The following is a 17,701-nucleotide window of genomic DNA, read 5'->3' as shown; positions in this document are numbered from 1 at the left end:
TGAAGACTTCAGCTTAAATAGCTTTTCTGTCTCTTCAGTTTAACTTTGTGATGTGTTTATATGAAGCAAACGTATCCCCTCTTGGCCATTCTTCTAAGAGATTATAAAATTCTTTTAGACTTCCCTGTAAAACAGGCTGTCCAAAGCTCTGATCATACTGGTTGCTCCCCTGGAATTGTTTGAGCTAGAATGTGATTGTTCTTGAATATGAGTGACCAGAATTGTGATAGACTATTTCAATGAAAATTTTGAAAGTATCTTATAAAATATCACAAATACTTTCTTACCTACCAAAAAAATATGTAAGTCACTCCAGAAGTAATGCCTCATATTTATTTCCATGGAAGCTGCAACAGATACAAAGAGTACGATAACTTTATTTGATAGAACAAATTGTTAGCTACAAAACACTTTTTTTTTCAGTGACACACCATTGCTTCATACATAAGCCCATGTCAGATGCCATTTTGTCAGATCGATAGCCTACTGCTGTCTGTCACATGGCAGCAAAATGTAATGGAATATTGGTGAGAAGATTTTACCTCTATTGTCGTACCACCAACATAATCACCACTCTGATGTCATAGGCCAACATAATAAACTAGGAGGTATTACTTTCAGAGCAGCCCTCATATTTCACATAATAACTTTCAAAGATAAATTTGCCTTTCCTCTTGGTCTGATTGCACGGTTGATTATTAGTCACTACAAATTTATCTTCCTTCTCCTGTTTGCACTACTTGAAAATTCCTATTTCAAATGTTCTCCTGCATGTTGTGAATTCATTGTAGCTCCTACAAGTGTAACTTTGCATTTTATAATACTTAATTTCACCCAGATTCTATTTCTGCAGTTCTCAAAGTGTGGCACTGGGATTCTTTGTGGCCTTTTTGAAGGATCTACCTTAATCAAATTTCAGCAACACAATTCCAAATAAGGCTATGCTTGGCCTAATTTATCATTATGTTGCTATATTTATGAGTCACTGTAACTCCATGGAGTTCAACAGAGTTATGAAAGTTTAAATTTGAATTAACATATGAATCAGATCTTGCAGTGTCCCCTTCCCTAATGGCAGGCCATGTTTTTTTTCTCTAAAAGGTAAATTATTCATGAAGTTAGAGCGTGTATGTATCTTATTTGAACAAATAATAACTAACATACGGAAATCATGAGAATGTTCATTTTTCCAGAAGTAACTTCTGAGACAGTATAATTTTCAGTTTAGATATAGGATGGTTAAACTAGAGGATAACTGTTGTTAGTAGTGTAGGGTTGGAGAACAGAGCAAGGATCCTATAAAACTATTTATAAATATAAAAAAGACTTTTAATCAGTCTAAAGTAATTTACTGAAAGCAAGTCAGAAACCACACAAGGCTATTCTTCTGGCTAAAGCACAACGTGCAGAGAAAATAGGGTTCCTGAGGAACTTGCTTTGGTAGAGAGGTCTCTTCCCATTCCTATGGTTCTTTGATTCATGAAGGGATGGTTGGGCTCTGACGGGCAGACCTCTGTGGATCCCTTCTAAGTCAGGATATTCTAAGATTCTGTGATTATGAAAATTTCCCTCTACATTGGTGATTTTGAGATGAATAAGTTGAATGGTAGTTTATGGCAAGAAATGACTGACCTGGGTGTTTATGAAAGCAAATGCAATTTATCAATCGAAGTTTAATGTAAAAAAAAAAGAGATGTAAATGGAGGGATCTGATGATCATAAACTAATGTAAATGTGAAATTTTGAAATTGGATTTTGAAGCAGCTCTCAGGAGGTGATAATGTCAGGCTATTCTGACTTTTCTAAGGTGCTTCCACAGTCCTGAAGCTGCCTGCAGTATTAAGAATTTGCCAGGCAGATCCAGGACGGAAGTATAGCATAGTAGGCTCCTCATACTGTCATGAAAAAGTTGTGAGAAGGCTACCAGAATATATGAAGCAATAAAATCAGATAGAGTCTTTTGCTGTTTGATGTCTGTATCCTTTCTTACTTCCAATGTACAGGTTAGCTCTCAAGCCAGTGTAATATCTTAATAGTAGCAATACTCTGCTGTAATCTGACCTTCACTTGTGTTCACTGCCCAAAACCTGACCAGCTGCAGGTGGAAATCCTCATACCAGCTATTGCTCAGAGGTGAAATTATCTAGATTAAAGCTTGGTTGTAATTTTTTAAATCAAGGAACCAGATTTTTATGTATGTCATATTCTGAATGAAAATAAGTTTTGATAGAGTTAGCATAATCTGTTAAATGTCAGTCTGGGAAGTGACAAATTGTAGACAAAAACCATACAGCTTGCTTTAAAGCAAAGTAAAATACTATATAACCAACTGACAGAGCTTAATGATTGTTTTGTTTTCTGTCTGTTGAAAAGCTTCTCTTTACAAATTTAGGTAAAAAAAAGTAATGCTGTACTTCTTTCTGGAGTTTTAAACCTTTGTTTTCATGTACTATACTTTTACTAATCAATAAATATACCAGATTAGCCCAGTTTTGAGAAAACCATCTGGCCACTCTTTATCTCTGATCACATGCTCCAGAAAGGAAAAGTGCAGGTAACAAATTGTATCAAACCAGCTGGAATACACGATTGATGTAGACAGTACAATACCCAGAGTATTGGTTTAAAATAGGAAGGACTGTGCCATTTTGCACTACATAAGACAGCTGGGCATTCTCAAAGAAGCATGGTAAGGGACCTGGTAGTCAGAAACATTGTGAAAGTCTCTGTATCTGTTTCCCCAGAGGCAAGTACTTTGAAAGGAACCTATGAATATTTCTGTGATGTCTAATCAACAGCTGGACTGCTAACAGTACAGATGTACCTTACGGAAAGTTCCATATGGACTTCAAAACTCACATTGTTCTAAATGGCATGAGAATTTCACCAGAAATGAAAAAAAAACAGCAGCGAGCAGAGTCATTGCAAAGGTATTTAGACACTGTGCAGAGAAACACAAGGCAAGAGGCCATCTTACTTCCATTAAAAGATAAGCAACTGTGGTGAGACAGCTTGAATTCTTGGATCTCATGCTGGAGCCTGCTGGGGACATTGGCTGGAAAGTCTTTCTTACAGCAGTGGTCACAGGTGGGCTAATGGTGTTTAATGGTGTAGCTTGTAGGGTTTCCTAGTGCATGAACTTTCTGCTGTGAAAGACCCCAGCCACATATGCTGCACATGTAATGTGCTTTAATACCTCTGTAGACACCCCCAGGGACTGCGGGTGCTGTCAGAATTGCCTTGTTTAGAGTCCCCATCTGGACACATTTTCAGCTCTGCAACCCTGAAGTTCTCTCATGCTTTTCATTGATGCTCCCCATAATTAGTTCTTTTACCTCTCTTTCTGTTTCTTTCCAGCAGAGTTTGAAGATTTGGCTGTGTCTTGGCCAATGCCAAGAAAAAAAGCGCAATAAAAGGATTCTGTTTAAACCTGCAGAAGCTGAGATCCAGCCCAAAGCAAGGCAGCATGAAAATAAGGTACAATTTGTTTTTTCTCTAGTTTTCTTTAGATGTAATATTGAGGGGAGAGAAAGAAATTGTAGCAATAAGGTACTAATTTTATTTGCAAAACTGATTTTCAGAATTACAGTGTTTTTTTAAAAAGCATACCCGAAGTCTGTAGCAGTTTCTCATGAGACTAAAAAAAAAAGAGACAACTAAGCCTCAGAATTCTATGTTAAAATAGAACCTTCTACTCCCTTTTCTATTTTAAATATTAGAATACAGGTTTTTATCTACTAGAAGGTGTACTGATAATTCAGAGGAAGTGCTAGACTCAGGAAGCAGCCATCTTGTTTGATGTTCCTAAACAGCAGAGAAAACACCTGTGAAAATATGCAGCTGTTTGGGTGAAACACAGGGAGAGCCCTGACAACTGCACCTGCTGTGTAGCTGGCAGCAGGAAGAAATGAGGCCAGGATTTCAATCACTTCATGATAGACAGAGTTAGGTTCAAGAACTAGGGCTTTGCTAGTCAAGGAAATGCTGGTATTTTCTGTGAGGAAGGTCACAAAATAGCTAGAGGGTAAGAAAAAGCAATGGAGGCAACATAGCAGGAATCACAGAAAGGAATCACTCCAATGTACAGGAATAAAATCAGTGTAAGAAAGGTGGTTATTTTGAGAATGTTCCTCAGAACTTAGCTTGTCTAAGTTTCACAGAAGAATGATATTAATGGGTAATTAAAACTTCTTGTTGTTTATGTTAATACAACTTCATGTTTCTGTTCCTACATTCTTTGTAATGAATGATACAAATATTACAACTCCACGTTATTGACAAGAACTGTTACGGTCTCTGAGAAAGGAGATTACATCTGATATATTTCTCATATAATGGAATACAGAAGTAAACACTGCCAACTTACTCATTAGATCTTCTGTCTGTGTCAGTATATTTTCTCTCATTTCTTTCAGAATGATTTCTTTCAGAAACAATTATAATTATCTCAATTATATAGAGATCAGATGTGACACCCTGGTCCTCGTGGCACCAGTGACAAAATGATCTCTGGCTTCAAATGATTCAAAACATAGAATCCTAGAAGCACAAAAACAGACTTTCTGGAGCCCATGCGGATGAAATGCACTGTGTTTGCTAGATGCTGATGGCCCCATCTCCTGTGAATTTCTCCAGTCCTTTTTGGAAATCACTTTAACTTTTGGCTTTCAGAACATTGCGTGGCGCTGCCTCACAATTTAATCATGCTGTAATAATAGTAATTGTAGTAAGTGCCTATAATTAATTCTTATAGTGTATTGTTATATTGTTATAATTATATACATAGTTAATTGTTATTGCTAATCATTACAATTAATATCTGCAAACTATCATAGTAATTTCCTATTCATCCTCTGTGTACTATTAATGACTCAAGGATTGGAGTTACATGTACCGTTGTAACTACTCATATGTCTTCCTTATAAAATAGATTTCCAAAACAGTATATGTCTTCCTTTCTTCAGAAGGTCTTTTCCAGGCTGAAAAATCTTCCGTTTTATGTCTCTTTTTATATATATATATGAGCTCCAGATCCTCAACCATTTGCGGTAGCTTTTTCCCACTTATCCTGTCTGCTATGGGATGATCAAAGCTGAATATATTTTTCAAGGAATGAACAATATTTACATATAAAATTTATTATATGACATTGTTTTGATTTGTTTTCGTTTCTTAGTTTCCTGCTAAATGTGCCATGCTTTTGCTTATTTTTTACTACTGCAGCAGTAGTCACTACATTTCCATAAAACCTTCCACAATGACTATTTCTTGATATCTTTCTTGAGTGGTAGCTCATTCAGAGACCAGTATGCTATGGGAGCACTTAGGATTTTCTCCCCGTGTTCACTTTTTTAAAAAAAATTTAATGTTTATTTGTTTTGTCTCCTGCAATCAATTCATTCAAGATCTTCATCTACATATCTTTAGATATCTGCAAAGAATTGATTATTTGCAGTTTTAAATTTAAATGCAATGAGTAATTTTCTGTCATCTAAAGACTATTACCTTATTCCTCATCCTTTTTTTCCGTATCCTTTATTTTATATTCATATTGGACTGTTTGCAAACCAACATAGATCTCTGTGAGATCTGTTGGTAACTTGCTTCAAAAATGTAGTTTTTTCTGATCATTGAGAGGTGAAATGAGATCAGGCAGTTAGCCCACAGAATCAAATCAGAAGAATGCAGGAGTGGGATATGGTTTTCCTCAGTTTAGTGACCAAGGTCTTTTATCTCAATATTTTTACAAGTAGAAGAAAAGCAAATGCCAAATTTCATTTCAGATAGGACTTTTCACATCTAACTTCTATTTTATTTTTTTAATTTTGCAAGATAAATAGTTATCCGTATGAATTTCGTTGTTTTCCACTACCAAACTCAGGAAGGTGTTTATCACCTGACCCTAATCTTAAAGCTGTCATGATTTTTTTTTTTTTAACAGGAATTTCTTGGCAGAAATTTCTATTCTTTATGTCCCTCGGAGTGAACAGCTTAATCCAGGCATTTTATCTCCATCAGTGATGGACACGAAGTCAATTTTTGCCATAAAAATCTCTCTGCCTGTCCCTAATATCAGACACAGGAGTCAGGGAAGTGTTAGTCAGAAAAAAATTGGATCATCAATTCTCTGATGTTCTTTCCCAACTAGGTCTGGTTTTGAGAATCAGAAAACAACTTCTTTTTGACTCAAAATGCTTGGTACTCTGGTTCACCAGAAAAAACAAGGATGATAAGATTTATAGGAGTTTCAGTGAAATTAGCTTGGAAATATAATGGTGGAAGGAAAGTGTGATTTCATAACAATGCTTCATATACTGAAAAAGTATCTGCATTAAAATATTCCTTTTCCAAATGCTTCCTTGTCCATAAGTTGTCGTGTTGAAATAAATTTGGAGGAACAGATGTCCTTTGTTTGATGAAGAATGTGAAGTGTTAGTTTCTGAAGCACTTCAGTGAAAATGTGGCATTATTCTGTGGCTTTGAAAAATGCATACAAAAACCTTTTTACAACTGGTGCCCAGCTTTAGAAAACTCTGGAAAAGTTGTATGCATAATTTTATTAATTCTAGTTTTTTGTTTGTTTGTTTGGTTGGTTGGTTTTTGTTTTCTACGTGGAATAAGAACAAACCTTGCTCACTTATTTAAAAATCGATATCATATAGTGAACAAATTGCTTTTATGTCTTATTTTCCAGTGTTATGGCTCACACTGTATTATTGTAGTTAATGCAGAAATGTTAGCACTGTTTAAATCAAAAGTGAGCACAAGTTTACAGACAGCAAGCTCAGCAAACAAAAGTAGCATTGTGGAAAAGAAAAACACATTAATAAAGTACTTTGTCATCTGATCATTCTATGCAGTTTGTTCGAAACTGAATTTAAAGCTTTTGACTAATAGGTGGACAATATTTTTTTCCATACTTCATTTTAAATAATGTGTATTCTGCTTTTCTTTTTTAAAAGCTGTTATCTGTCAATACCATTAGAATCAGTGGTGATGCCTGATTCTTATTATAAACAATACTATCTAATACTATCTATTCAAGATTGTGCCTCACACTTACTGTGGTTTGCAGAATTGTTTTTTATTATTCCAAGTCAGTGATCACATAATGTTTTGCAGGCTTTGCACAAGTAATGACTAGCAGAGTCTAGCTCTGTAAATGTGACATATAAATACCTAGACATATTTATACTATACTCCATGAACAAATCTTATAGAATTAGATTACACTGCAATTAAATGGTAGCCTGTAGATGTAAACGCTCCAGTGCTATGCGGTATTTAGTGAACTCGGGCCATCGCTATTCCTTGCTTGCTGTGAGATGGATGGGAGGTAATGAAACAAAGTGACCTTTTTCTGTGTGTTGGCTGTACCTATTCTTATCCTGTGATGTGTAGATTCAATCACCTCAAGGGCCGCTTTATTTGGCATGCTGAGATCTGCCTGGAAATAAAGATGCACAGGTTTTTCTTTCACTGTAGCATCCATCTAGGATATACTTTAGGCCTTGATTATCAAGGAGACCTTGATTTAGGTCTAGTATTATTTAACTTATTCATCAGTGACTTGGGTGGAGGAATGGAGCACCTCCTCAGCAAGTTTGCAGATGGCACAAAACTAGGAGGAGTGGCTGATATCCTTAGTGCTTTGCTGCCTTTCAGAAGGATTGTGACAGGCTGCAGAGGTGGCCAGACAGGAACCTGTTGAAATTCAACAAGGGCGAGTGTAGGGTCCTGAATCTGAGAAGGAATCACACCAGGGACCAGGCTGGGGGGGCTGACCTGCTGGAAAAGAGATCTCCAGTGAAGGATCTAGTGGACAACAAGTTAACCATGGGCTGGTAATGTGCCCTATGGCCTCTGTCCTTCTGGGCTGCATTAGGCAGAGCACTGCTTCATTCTATCTGGATATGAGGAAAAACCTTACTGTGAGAGTAACTGAACTTTGGAACAGGTTGCCCAGAAAGACTGTGGAGTCTCCTTCCCTGCAGATATTCAGAAGTTGCCCTGGACACAATCCTAGGTAATGTGCAGAGTAGAACAATTGTTTAAATGTATTTTCTTCTGTAATCACAGCTGAGGCTGAAGTGGGCCGCTGATCCTACTGAACTTGTAGCTGACACAACCGTAAGTGGGTAGAGGTTATAACAGCGTCATTGGGTCTTTGCTACCTTGCAAACTGCACTTGCTTCCATAAAGTTAAGCCCTTCTGAAGATTTCAGCAGAACCAATTTCACTGATCAGACTTTTACAGAACCTGTTATTTATCATGTTTAACAGAGGTTGTAAGTTGAAGTCTTAATGCAGTTTTGAGCAAGAAAGTTTGGGATTCACAAGACTTCATAGCAGAGTCTAAGGTTTGTCTCTCATGGACTTGTGTAGTTATCTTAAAAAACATGCAATTTTGTATTATACTTTCATGTCAGTTTATTTTAGAATATCTAAATGAGTAATGAAAGGCAGTTGCATTCCACTGTATTATCACCATGCCTTAATGTACTTAAGCACATGCATAATCATAGCATAAGACTAGTTCCATTCCCTGCAAAAAGACAATATGTGTTTAAATTTAAGGAAATTTACACCTTTTGTTATTCAAGGGGTGAAATTTCAATAAAAATGTCAGCTTCTGTGTATCAAATGAGTGTTAAGATATCATATAACTGATTGGAGGATGAATCACTCATGATTGAAGTGCACAAAAAGGAAAAAATTTGATTAATCAAACAGTATCTGCTTTTAATAAATGCAGAAAGGTAATAAACAGTTATTACACTGAGGTTTCTTTGATAGCCTCCAAAACATCTTGTGGGAGTGCTAGCTTTTCCCTCCCATCCTAGATGGAGAAGATGAAATGCAGAGGAGAGCTGTAGCCTGCATTTAGCTGCCCAGAATGCCAGTGATGAAGTCTGTAACTGATCAATTTATGACATCTTGCCCTCTAGTAAATACCTGTTCATATGCAATTTGGTATAAAATCATTTGAATAATAGCATTGGTTTTCTCACAGGATTTTCCATCTATTGCTGCTTCTTGTTCAGGTTTGCTTTATCAGATAATGGAATGGAGTATTTTGGATACTTCTTGTGGTTCTGTTCCCTTCGATCTTGGTATGTCTCAAGATAACAAGACTACTATTTTTCTGTGAGTCATCATAAGTAAGTAATTACAATGGCTTATAATAGCAGGCACATAACCGTATTTAGCCTTAATTTAGGCAAAGAAAAAAGAAGTGTAATCTGTTTCAGCCAATTAGCAAGTAAAAAGATTCAGTATAAAAAAATATATATATGTATCACTGGACTATTTCTTACAAGAAATTAAAAAAAAAAAAGAAAAAAAGAAAAAAAGTTTTCATAAGACTTTGTCCAGAGGATATTTATCAAGATTGACAAAATTTTTGATTTACAGCCTGACTTAGATATTTCTGCAGTGATACTGGCAACTTGTAGTTGAAGTAAAATACCTATAAATGAATATCAGGAAGCCCAGTCATTCCCTTTGGAGATAATTTCTTTTTCTTCTTATGAAGAAGGTAGAATTAGTATGGTATAAGATTTACATTTTGTGCACTAGTATTGTGCAAAAAAAAAAAAAAAAAAAGATACAAGCACTGTCAGACAAAAAAGGAATAGATACCTCGAGAGGCAAGCTGAGATCAGAGAGGAGGGAGAAAGGGATGATGAGAGTGAAAATGTGTAACAGACCAAATATTCTGTAGTCCAACACAGATATCACTCTTGAAGCTTGAAGTACAGCACAGCTGAATTAGATCTTAAAGATCACGTTAGCTTTAGTGAGATGCCATTCTGAATGGTTCATTAAGTAATTGATATTGACATTTTGGTAAGTAATTAATGCTGAATTCCATATAAAATGGTTTAAGTATTAGGATTTTATTTCTTTAGATAGGATGACATAGTTATTAAATGTTAACACTGCTATTAATCCCTCTCAATTGGACTATCAGAAAAAAATATGCATTTTATAGAAATTGGGAGCAGTCATGCCATCTATTTTTTATTTCTTTTTCTTATATAATTCAGTTTTAGATTGATAGGGAGAAGAGACAGGACTGAGATGGTGTCTTATTGTAGGCAATTGTACTACAGTGATAAGTTACATTCTACCAGGCTTTGTGTTGAAAAATAAGAAAAGACAGGAACAATTTCTAGTGATATAGTATAGTTTCAAGAAGAGTATAAATTCATAATTTTCTCCTTTTCAGAGTTGTAATGAAGCTCTTCAAGGCAATACTCCTTACTGCAGAAATACTTTGTTCTCCATGAGTAGGAGAAGTTAAAAGGGTGAAATGAATGTCTTTTCCAAGTTCCAATCCAGCAAAACGTTGATATAAGTAGTCAGCACTAAGCTATTCCTTTTATTGTATTTGCATCCAGTGCAGCCCTTAGGCTGTGATATGAATGAAATGTAAGCATATATTTGGAATAAATATCAACCTCTGTATATTTAGTATTACCAATTCTGGATTAAAAAAAAAACCACAAACAGATTAAAAACATAAATACCATAAATATGACTTTTGTCACTGAAGAACTCCTTCCCTCAAAAAGACAGAAGAATTAAAAAACAAACAAACAATGAAGCTTGTCTGACTTGCTTTTACCCCTAGAGCCTTTGCTTACAGACCCTTGCAAGCTTTATTCCTAAAGGAATTACTGGACTGGAAATACTAAAGCAGCTCCTACTACCAAAGAGCTGCAGTTTTTCCTGAAGTGACAATCCTTCTGTTTTCACAGAGAGAAATGGGAAGCAGGGGCAAAATGCAGTCAAATCTTGCTGACCTGACGTCTGGCTCCTCACATCTATTTTTAGGTGGAGCCTGAGGTTGCTTTATACTCAATAGCAGATTCTGGAAAGCCAATTGTTTTGTGTCAATCTACAGGGTAATTATGTAGACTGCTAGTTTAAGCAAGAAATAAAGTTTGTGGTTTATACTTTTCTTCCGCATTGAAATATTTTTCAACTTTGATAATCTTTTTTTTGCAGTGCTTCTTCTAGCATTTAATTGAACTGTGGACTTTTTAAACCTCAGGTACCTCCTTCCTGAACTTTGTAAATTGCTATTATTGGTCTGGTTACCTTTCCTTATTTCCTACAATATAGTTGCCAGAACAGACTTATTTTGCTCTTATGTGATCATTTCAAAATCATCTGATGTGCCTTGAGTCAAAGAGAATGAGAGATGTTCCTTCAGTGAAACAGGTCATTCAGTCTATTTGCAAGACTGGCAGGCTCCCAAGACTTCCTCTTTTTTCTTCACTTGGGATGTACTACCTCCAAGAAAGACATAACCTGGCCACATAACATTCCAGAGTAAGATAGCATTGCTGCTGGGGAGAAAAAGTAATTCTCCATTAAATGAGGTCAGTAGTCCCTATTCCCTGTATCTACTATACCTTCAGATTTTTTTTTTTGCGTGTGTGTGTGTGTGTGTCATTGTAGCTCCTGTTTAAATCAGAAAGAGACAAGGGAGATAAGAAAGAGAGGTTATTCTATAAAGCTATAAAATGATATTCTATTTATCTCTCCCTGTGGCAATGCACCTGCTAAGTTCTTCTGTCTTTAATTGAGGAGGCATGATGTCCTTTCAATATGCTTGATCTACTGGCAAACAATTTCTATTGAGACCATTCCTGAAGCAGCCCTGCTGACATACATCTGTTCTTTATTATTGGTGGAACATGAAGATTTTAAGCTTAGGTGACTTAATATGATATGATCTGGGAGAGAAAATGTGCATTCAAGGCCAAGCTGGATGTGTCTCTGGGCAGCCTGGTCTGGTGGTTGGTGACCCTGCATATAGCAGAGGGGTTGAAACCAGATGATCGTTATGGTCCTTTTCAACCCAGGCCATTCTATGATTCTATCTTTTCTTTATCAGTGGTTAAAATCTGGGATTCTCACAAGTTCAATTTTTCACCTGTAAAACATGGATAAAACACCTCAAAAGAGTGACCCCAATCTACTGTTGAGAGGATGTTTTTTTTTATATGTAAGATGAGTGCCATAATGCAAGAAACTTAGAGCTGAGACGAATTGACTGACCTTTTAAAATCTCCAAGTGTTTGTTCTTCGTCATATTAAAAATAAATAACTCCTCTGTGTCATAATTTGATTTTTAGATTTGAGGGAGACTCCTTTAAAGGCAATCCCATTTTACCTGGGTGAGTAAAGAGGATGACAACCTTCTAAAAAACATCATCAGTGTTGTTGCATTTTCCATCTTTTATCTTTTATCCATTGCTACCTATTTCTTAACAGATGTTGAAAGAGATACCTTTTCTTGCTATAACATTTAGAGTTTTTTTGCCTTGGGCAGATTATTAATCTTATGATTTTCACCAAAGTCATTGTAAGTATTGCTTTTCAGTCCTTTAAATTTATGATTCATGCTGAGGGAAAATACTATTCCTGAGTAGCAGGTAAACTATATGTATTGTAATATTCAAAATAACATATTTCACTTGTGTTTAATTATATTTAATCAGGTATATCTATTGTATACACAAATAAATGTGTTCTTCTTCTGGTTTTCTTTCTACTCTGTTGAATTCAACCCACATATCATTGTTTTATCTTATTCTGTTTTCTATGAGTAATGAGGGCTCATTTTTGTCTTACTGCCTGCACAATATTATAATGTAAATATATATATATATATGTAATAGCTCATACGAATGATTCAAGTGTTTCTGTTATGAGAAAAAAAAACAAAACAAAACAGAAACAAGAGCAGAGAGAAATAATTATTTTTTCATACTTGTACACCCTTAAAAAGGTGCAGTCTTGCTAAATAACGGGAAATGCAACTACCTGCCTCATTAAGGATTTCAGGAATTCACCACAATGCCCAAGTTGAGAGTAGCACACCTACTGTTGTTGTGCCAGTTGCTGCAGTTGCTACAACAGACATAACGGGGTTATTCTTAAGCCTTCAGCATGAAAGTATGCTTAGCATTTTAAAAATATTTTGTTTTGATTAGCAAGGGGGTTTTGTAAGAAAGTGCTACAGAAATGTAAGGCATAGAAAAATCTTTTAAATCACCAGTGCTCGAACATATGTAATGCAAGCAGGCTTTAAGCTCTCGCAAACCAATGATACTTCCTGCTGTGATGACCTGTACAATGACACAATTTAAGTGGATTTTTTTCTTGTTTATGATCTCTTATTTGTTCTATTACAGTTCAAAGCTGTGTTCTATAATTTCAGACAGCTCCAGCAACTTTCATCTTCAGGACTTTTTATGCTTTATTTAATAGAGTGAAGGACAGGTTTTGGTATCTGGAGTTTGGACATGAAGGTTTATGTTAACTCTTATAGAACAGATCTGATCTGAGATGTCATGTGATGTTCTTTTTTTGATTCTTATTTTGATCTCAATTAAACAATAATTTGCCCTTAACAACCAAATAAAGATGAATTTTTCCTAATTGTAATCACATACAATTAATCCCTAATTCTTACTATAAAGCATCTATTTTATAGAAATTTTATTTTATATAGTCTGAATATGCAAAAAATTACTCTGAATACACAATATATTACCTTTTCAGATCGGTGAATATAAACTCTGAATATATATTACAATCATGAAGCTATATATACATATAATATATACATATAAAGTATTTTTAGACTTTCAAACAAAGCAGAACCATGCTGATTTGAAGAAAATCATCACAAAACCACAATGTGGAAATAATGATCTGCTTTAAATATGCTTTAATCTACTTCAGAAGCCAAGATCATGTAGATCCACTTTTCAAGAGCTCCCTACACAGAAGGCTCATCATTTTCTAAAGAGCAGTCTTCACAAAATATATAGATATATATGTAGGCAGAAACTACAGTGTAATATATATAGTAATAACTTACAAATAGTGTTAGATACATATAAACACTAGGTAGGGAACTCTTATCTTTGCTCATCCCTTTATTGCATATGCACTATTGAGAGAATGAAAGTAAGAAAAGTAGCATTTCATTTTAGCAATAACTTTCAGAAACTATCTGCCTAAATCTATTGATTTGACACACAGCAAATGTTAACAGTGAAGGGAAAGGAAAGCAAATATCTACTGCAGAATGTGTGCTGGCAGAAAGTTGTGTAGCCTCAATTTGTGTGCCACCACTGAAAGGATTCCTCTGCTACATGGCTCTAAAATGCTAACCTTGAGGGTAACATGTTAGACAAGCTTGTGAGCATATTCAAAAGGTGCTTTTCAGAATCTGTCTTTATGGTTCAGAAGATCATTTTAAAGCAGTAGTGCTAATGCTACTTGAGAATAAAAACTCTTAGCCAGTGAGATATTAAAATCGCTTTACACTTTTTTTTTTTTTGTCATGAATTTGGCTGAAATGAAAGGAAAATGCTGAATTCAGAAAAATAGTGATTAGAAAATATAAAAATATAGCTATGCATTTAGCTGCAACACACAAATGAAGACTATTTATATTCCAGTGTTAAGGAGATTTAGTTTCAGTTGTCAGAAATCATCAGAACAATGTATTCAGCTGTGTTTGATGTGAGACTGAATCTCTCTGTGTTGTCTCATAGAAGCTGTGGATCAAGTGAGAGGTCTTGGACAACAGGGGAGGTTCCTGAAGACTGGAGAATAGCCAACGTCACTCCGGTCTTCAAAAAGGGCAAGAAGGAAGATGTGGGTAATTATAGGCCTGTCAGCCTTACCTCTGTCCCTGGAAAGGTGATGGAACAGCTTGTGCTGGATACCATCTCCAGACAACTGGGAGAAAAGGAGGTTATCAGGAGTAGTCAGCATGGGTTCACCAAGGGGAGGTCGTGCTCGACCAACTTGGAGGCCTTCTATGATGCTGTCACATGCTGGGTGGATGGGGGAAGAGCGGTAGATGTAGTCTACCTTGATTTTAGAAAGACATTTGATACTGTCTCCCATGACATCCTTATAACAAAGCTGAGGAAGTGTGGGATAGGTGAGTGGACGGTGAGGTGGGTTGAGAACTGGCTGACTGGCAGAGCACAGAGGGTCGTTGTTGGTGGTGTCCCCCAGGGGTCTGTGCTGGGTCTGGTCTTGTTCAACATCTTCATCAATGACCTTGATGAGGGGATAGTGGCCACCCTCAGCAAGTTTGCTGATGATACGAAGTTGGGAGGATTGGCTGACACACCTGAAGGCTGTGCTGCCATTCAGCGAGACCTGGACAGGCTGGAGAGCTGGGCAGTAAGAAACCAGATGAGGTTCAACAAAAGCAAGTATAGAGTCTTACACCTAGGGAGGAATAATTGCATGCACCAATACAGGCTGGGGGATGAGCTGCTGGAGAGGAGCTCTGCAGAGAGGGACCTGGGCGTCCTGGTGGACGACAGGTTGGCCATGAGCCAGCAGTGTGCCCTCGTGGCCAAAAAGGCCAATGGCATTCTGGGGTGCATTAAGAAGAGCGTGTCCAGCAGGTCGAGGGAGGTGATCCTCCCCCTCTACTCTGCCCTGGTAAGGCCTCATCTGGAGTACTGTATGCAGTTCTGGGCTCCCCAGTACAAAAAGACAGGGATCTCTTGGAAAGAGTCCAGTGGAGGGCCACAAAGATGGTGAAGGGCCTGGAGCATCTCCCCTAGGAAGAAAGGCTAAGTGAACTGGGTCTGTTTAGCCTTGAGAAAAGACCACTGAGAGGGGACCTGATCCAGGTCTATAAATATCTGAGGTGGCGGCCATAGTGGTGAGGCCAGTCTCTTTTCAGTGGTGCGTGGAGACAGGACGAGGGGAAACGGATATAAGCAGCAGTGTAGGAAGTTTTGCACGAATGTGCGTAAGAACTTCTTCACGGTGAGGGTGACGGAGCACTGGAACAGGCTGCCCAGGGAGGTTGTGGAGTCTCCTTCTCTGGAGATATTCAAGTTTCGCCTGGACGCCTACCTGTGTGACCTGGTGTAGGGAACCTGCTTTGTCAGGGGGGTTGGTCTCGATGATCTCTAGAGGTCCCTTCCAACCCCTACAATTTTGTGATTCTGTGATTCTGTGAAGTGGCTCATTGAGTGAGCTGGCCTCTGAACGAAAACTGCTCACCTCACTATGAAAGACACAGCACAAAGGCTTGACGTAGACTTGATTCCCTCATTGTGACCTCTTGTATTACCCGAGCAGATGGATGTCTCATTTCTGGATTCTGATCATGCTTAGTATGGTAAAGTTACTTAATTTCTCATTCTTATCAAGATTAGCAGAATATTCAGACACACTTAATACCTGTGAACATTAAGAATAAGATTAGTCCTTCAGATTAATACGGAGGTTGTAATTATTTATTTTTTTTAAGTGTCATAGTTTGGTGTATACTATAGTTTAGGACAAAAATTTCAGTGTATGCATCTAGTTTTCTCTTCATATGATCCTAGTTCCTTATATAAGCTACCAAATAATTATTGCCTAACTCTGAGGTTAACCAGTTCCAGAAGGAAGACTTCAGAATCTTGAGTCATAGAAGTAATTAGGAAGCATAATTCATTGTCTCTTTTTCATCATTCATTCATCCTGCAGATGGGGGCAGTAATGACTGCTAGTGGTAGAGGGCAATTGGAAATTTAAGTTACATTCATACAATGTTTGGAATGTATAAGAAATCGATTTGACAAGCTTTGTTTAGGCAGTAGATGAAATGTGCAGATACGTTCATTTTAAGGTGCCCTTCTGCATTACTAAAGTGTAACATTTCATATGCTGACATTTATGTAGGAAAGGAAACATGTATATGGATGTAATATAGCTGCCTTCTCTTGTGGAAACCTATTTATTCACCTCTTGCAGGGGAAAGAAGTAGAAGACAGAAGGGTGTTTGGGCTGAGGAAACAGTTGTCTGACAATTCTGGAAGGTGAATGGAAGCTAAAATCAATCAGCTAAAAAATATACTTAAATGTTACATTCAATCTGGTATCTGTGCTTGTAGAAAGTGAAACAGGCTCTAGGAGAAATTGCTGACGAGTCACTGGCAACTGCAGTGACCCTAATCTCGCTGGAAGATTACCCTCTGTTGGGTAGAGCAGCACAGATCAAAGGGTATAAAGGGGTTCAGTTTGTAACCAGAATGCTGGAAAGTCAAGGGGATTTTGTGTGTGTGTGTGTGTGTGTGTGCGTGTATGTATGCATGTTTATAGAACAGAAAAGGAAAAATTTCTTTCAGGATATAGTGAAAAGCAAGTGATTAATGATTTAAGATTCTTTTTACACTGCAGTAAAAATTAATTAAAGATGTGCTGCCTTCAGGCAATTCTATGCTTACAGTGATAAATATGGAAATGTGCTGCATTTCGCAGGATAAAAACCATTGTCTTTACAACACACAGAAATGAATTGTATCCACATCAAGTTTTATGTAAACACTCTGAAATTTAATTGGTAAGGGTTCAGTTGAATGTCTCCTTTTGATTAAAGAAAAGCTGGTGGTGGTATCTCCAATAGCAAATGCATTTTCTCACTCAAGAAAAAATGGAAAGAAAATATTTTTGTCAACCGACAAATAAGGCAGAGAAGAAGGATCAACAGATACTTTTAGTAGTGAAATATATTACAATTGTGATGAAATGCATGGTTAGGTATTTTTGGTTTTATTTATTAAACTTAATGTCTTACGTGCAAACCCTGAATCTTTCACCACAAATAGGCACCCAATCCATTCTCCTTTTGGTTCTTATAAAATGAAGC

The 17,701-nt window shown here is 36.8% G+C and overlaps 1 long non-coding RNA gene across 1 annotated transcript in view; it reads left to right on the top strand.

Moving 5' to 3' along the window:
• Positions 1 to 12,866, top strand: part of LOC146544514 (uncharacterized) — a 29,113-nt gene extending 16,247 nt beyond the window's left edge. Inside the window, exons 3-5 of the long non-coding RNA XR_014883194.1 lie at positions 2,745 to 2,930; positions 3,361 to 3,477; positions 9,045 to 12,866. This is a non-coding gene — a long non-coding RNA (uncharacterized LOC146544514). The remainder of the gene's footprint in view (positions 1 to 2,744; positions 2,931 to 3,360; positions 3,478 to 9,044) is intronic.
• The last annotated feature ends 4,835 nt before the right edge of the window (positions 12,867 to 17,701 follow it).

Source organism: Meleagris gallopavo, chromosome 4 (assembly GCF_905368555.1).
Source record: "Meleagris gallopavo chromosome 4, MGAL_WU_HG_1.1, whole genome shotgun sequence".
NCBI lineage: Eukaryota > Metazoa > Chordata > Aves > Galliformes > Phasianidae > Meleagris > Meleagris gallopavo.
This window is presented reverse-complemented; position numbering and strand designations above follow the sequence as displayed.